Source organism: Epinephelus moara, chromosome 18, assembly GCF_006386435.1.
Source record: "Epinephelus moara isolate mb chromosome 18, YSFRI_EMoa_1.0, whole genome shotgun sequence".
Classification (NCBI taxonomy): Eukaryota; Metazoa; Chordata; class Actinopteri; order Perciformes; family Serranidae; genus Epinephelus; species Epinephelus moara.
In genome coordinates, this window is record NC_065523.1 from 34,013,713 (window position 1) to 34,018,358 (window position 4,646).

At 42.5% G+C, this 4,646-nt stretch overlaps 1 protein-coding gene across 1 annotated transcript in view; it reads left to right on the forward strand.

Annotated features, from left to right (window-relative positions):
* The first annotated feature begins 841 nt into the window (after positions 1 to 841).
* LOC126405484 (carbohydrate sulfotransferase 12-like) overlaps positions 842 to 4,646 on the forward strand; it is a 21,354-nt gene continuing 17,549 nt past the window's right edge. Inside the window, exon 1 of the mRNA XM_050069239.1 lies at positions 842 to 1,089. The gene's annotated coding sequence lies outside the window, so the exon portion shown is untranslated. The remainder of the gene's footprint in view (positions 1,090 to 4,646) is intronic.

Here is a 4,646-nt window from a genome sequence, read left to right on the forward strand (position 1 = left end):
CATTCTCCTCTGACCTCTGGCATCAACAAGGCATTTTGGCTCACTGGATATTTTCTCTTTTTGGGACCATCCTCTGTAAACCCTAGAGATGGTTGTGCTGAAAATCCCGTCTGGCACCAACAACCATGCCACGTTCAAAGTCACTTAAATCACCTTTCTTATCATTCTGATGCTCAGTTTGAACTTCAGCAGCTCCTCTTCACCATGTCCACATGCCTGAATGCATTGAGCTGCTGCCACGTGATTGGCTGATTAACTAATTGCTTTAAGGAGCAGCTGAACAGATGTACCTAATAAAGTGTTTGCCCCAGTATACTATATGTATTAGTGCTTAGAAATGATGTTAGAAATAATCTCAATTGCACCTTCTTTTCCTTCTCTTGTAGGTCTCTGGTGTGCTCGTGCTCAATGTGTGTGTGTGTGTGTGTGTGTGTGTGTTCAAAGTGCCTTGTTATGAATTTATATTAAGCAAAGCCATGACAACACAGCGGTGAGAGTAAAATCAGAAGTGAGGGTGAATGTGTGACGCTGATTGAAAGCAGATGATGATGGTGTGTGTGTGTGTGTGTGCGTGTGTGTGTGTGTGTGTGTGTGTGTGTGTGTTGCAGACTGAATCAGCCGCTCTGTGGGGGCTCCTTGCTACGTTTGATGTCACAGGATGAAAAGAGTTCACAAATAACAGGATTTCTAACCGCATCAGCCTGAGGCAACAGAAACAGACACCGATCCCCCACAGCCACATCTCCTCATTATCATTCTTTGTGTCTAATCTTTTTGGGGGAGTGAAGATGACATTTGTTTTTGCAGGTACAGCAGGTTATTTTCAGCACTCCTCCTGTGGGAGGAGGAGGAGGAGGTGGAGGAGGAGGGTAGACTGTCTACATAAATCATCCCGGAGCAGAGACATGTTATGCTGGAGCTGACCCAGAAAGTGAATTTTTCCCCTCATGAGCTCACTCTGCAGAAACCTCAACTCCAAACTCTCGCGGTGCTTCGCGTGCTCCCGCTCCATCTCCAAGAAAAAAAGGGGACTGCTCGCATCACAGGCTCAGCTGACGCGGCGCTGGGAGCTCGCGGGCACAAAAAGAGGTGAGAAGGTGTTGTTGTTTGTTTATTTTACCTTTCTTATTGTTGTTGAAAGTACCCTAACATTTCCCCTCTGAGCTGCTGCAGCGTGTTTACCGCACGTAGCTCCGCTCCGAGGCTGTGCACTACTTTGACACCTAGACACCGCTACAGGCACGCTGACAGTGCCGTCTATTGATAAAACCACAGGCTGTACGGGAGCTCGTTGTTTTCTCGCTATTATCTCCACGGAAATTGGACTCACAGCCCCACGCGACGCTTCCACGAACCGAGCCACATGTCCGCGAGCTTCCCGGTGTGAGGAACAGCCCGTTCCCGCGGCGCTGCGCTCCCCGTCAAAGGCTACATTGTGTCCGGTCTGGCATCCGCTGGCGGCTGCTGCGGACAGGACGGTGTGATTTATGTACCCGCCGTCGGCTGCTCTTTAACGGGCTTTATCTGTCGGTGTGACACCGGCGTTGACGTGGTGGTAAACACAACAAACGTTCACGAGTTATGAGGCGACCAAACCACCGATTTATCACGGTTAACAGCCCCACGGCGCGACTTTAAATCACACTGAGACTTGTTGACGTGATGCTGCCGCTGCAAAGTGTGCACCCCAAATGATTCATGTCAACACTACGAGGCGCGTGGACAGAGGTGTTTCTCATCCATATCCCCAAATATTGATTTAATGCTTTAGTAGACAGTGGTGCAGGAAGTAATCAGTTGCATCACTTCGCAGTATCACCCTGAAAATAACAAATACATCACAAGTCCTGCATGTGAATGTTGCTTAAGTACAAGTATAATTAGCAAAGACATAGACAGTGTGCAGATGCTTAAATTTAAAGGTCCAGGGTGGAGGATTAAGGGGGATTTATTGGCAGAAATGAAAAATGTGATATAATAAGGATGCATGAAGATAAGAATTAAATATTGCATTAATTCTGCAGCCCTGCTTTAAAGGTCCAGTGTGTAGGATTTAGTGGGATATTTTGGCAGACATAAAAATACAGTCTAATAAGTATGTTTTCTTTAGTGTATAATCACCTGAAAGTAAGAATCGTTGTGTTTTCGATACCCTAAAATGAGCCGTTTATAGCTACATAGGGAGCAGGTCCTTGTTCATGGAGGTCGCCATGTTGCGGCGCCATGTTTCTACAGTAGCCCAGAACAGACAAACCAAATACTGGCTGTAGAGGGACATTCGTGTTTTTGCATCAGCCACCGAAGTACTGAGAACCTCTGCGGATAATTTGGCTGCCAGTGAAAACCTTAAGTTTTCTCCTTAAGCATGACACTTGAGGCTTAATTTCTCCTTCAGTGAGGGACTGACGTAGTTGCACAGAATGCTTTAAAAGGTTTCCTTAGTTAAAGAAAACTAATGGAGTGTATAGAGCACTCCATGCGGAAGGTCCAGGGTTTGAATGATGGGGTTGACGTTAGCAAAAGGCATGCAGTTGCAAGAGGTTCCCACTGCCGAATCAAACTGGATCCGAAAAGGTGGTTTCAGGATGAGAGAGTAACTCCGGCATCTGAGTCAAGTCCTCAACAAGGGCGAGTCTCAAGCCCGTTGTAGACGGGAGGTTCCAGACGTAAGAGCAGATTCTTCCTTAGTTAAAGAAAAACATTACTGCTTTGAAAGAGATTTTACAGCAGTAAAAATTTCCATGGAGATTGTTTGTTTGCTTGGACTCACGCAAAGTTGGCTTATAGTTAGATAGTGGAAAAAATGGCAGAAGAAAAGAAGACAAGAAAACCATATTAGATAGAGGAGGAAAAGATTTAACTTCTGGAGGAATACAATCATAAAAAGCACAAACTAAAAAGTAAATTTGATCCCAAATACCAGAAAGCAATTGTAGGAAGAAATTAAAATGAAAAATAATTCAGTCAAATCTAAGGTGTAAAACTGAAAGCGTATCCACTGGGTTCTCCTGTTGCAGAACACTCTTCTCAGGGTGTGTTTGTTTTTTCCTTTATCACCATAAACTCTATCATGTTGCAGTTAAGACGGAGTCAGGGATACCTGAAGTTTTTTTTTTACCTTGCTTTGGTTGCCAAGGTCTTTTAACAGTCTAGGGATTCCTTAAGTATAAGACCAGGACAAGGAGAAAACCCTAAATACATAAGTGGACATTTTAAGGAAACCTTAAGGAGAAGACTTAAGAGTGTTTTGTGCAACTAATTTTATTTTGAGGAAACCTTAGGTAGAACTTTCAGGAAAGTGTTAACTTAAGTTGTTTTGTGCAACCGACCACTGGAACTTAAGTTATCAGAGAAACAATGTGAGCACACACGAGCAGGTACCGGGCTAGCGGCACGTTGACTGCATCCAAGAAACACTAATTTGCCTTAGTCAGTGTTGTTACCAGTTTAAATCACCAGCTCTGGGTACTCCAGCTTCACCAAGAGGAAGCTGGAGTACCCAGAGAAAACCCACGCTGACAAGGGGAGAACATGCAAAGTCCGCACAGAAGGACACCCCCAGGAGGGGAGGTTTCCTGTCGCTTTTAATTAAGGTTTGTTGACTTTTTTGTGTTCTTTTTTTATGACGTCAGGAAACTTAGGATGAAAAAGGGAAATAGTTTTTTTTTTTTAATTACAGAATTCACTGTAGAAGTGAGTCCAGTGTCAGTGAGAGTGACTATTCTAATCATAGGTTTCACTTCCTCCACGGTTTTTCCTCAGCAGTAGTTGAAACTGTGAATTCTGGTCTTAATCATATCCAGCAACTAAAATCACGTCAGATGCAGATCCCTGAAGGGAAACCTTATCAAATGGGGGTCGAGACCTCATGTCATTAGGGGAATGGTTGAGAACCAGTGCTGTAGCCTGTGTAAAGTCTTAATTTGTAAAGTAAGTTATCACTCAAGCTGTCCGATAAAAATAGTGGAGTAAGAAATACAATATATTTTAGAGCTGAAAGGAATCAATTTGTCGAAAACTAGTGGGCTAATATTTCCATGATAGATTAATCTTTGACTGATGCTTTTTGCACCCAGGTGTGTATTCCTGGGCGTCCCAGCAGCGTCGATATATGACGTTAACTTGAACAGGTCTAAAGTTTGTGTACACAGTAGGGGTGTAACGGTACACAAAAATCTCGGTTCGGTACGTACCTCGGTACACAAGTCACGGTTCGTTTTTTTTTTGGTACAGTAATGAAAAAAATAGACAACTATTAAATATCTTTTACTTATTGGTAACCTTATTAAAACATACCACCACAGCAGTTAACTCTTTTTACATGTTTTTTGAATGAAACAAATATATATAAAATCCTGCTTTTTCACATTGTTTGAATGAAAATAGAAATATAAAAGTGAAAAATAAAACCCTGCTGTTTTTTTAACACATTTTTTGAATGAAAAATATAAATCTAAATTTCTGCTTAAACAGTTTTACTCAATTAAAATAAAAAGTATAGTGCAGCTGGTCAGCTTTAAAGCCTGCTCAGATTCAGTTTTACTAGGAACTTACTTAGCTTTCCCACTTTGTTAAAGTGCAGTAAACAAAACATGCTTATATCTAAAGTGCAGCTTAAACAATTTTACTCAACTCCAGTGGCGTTG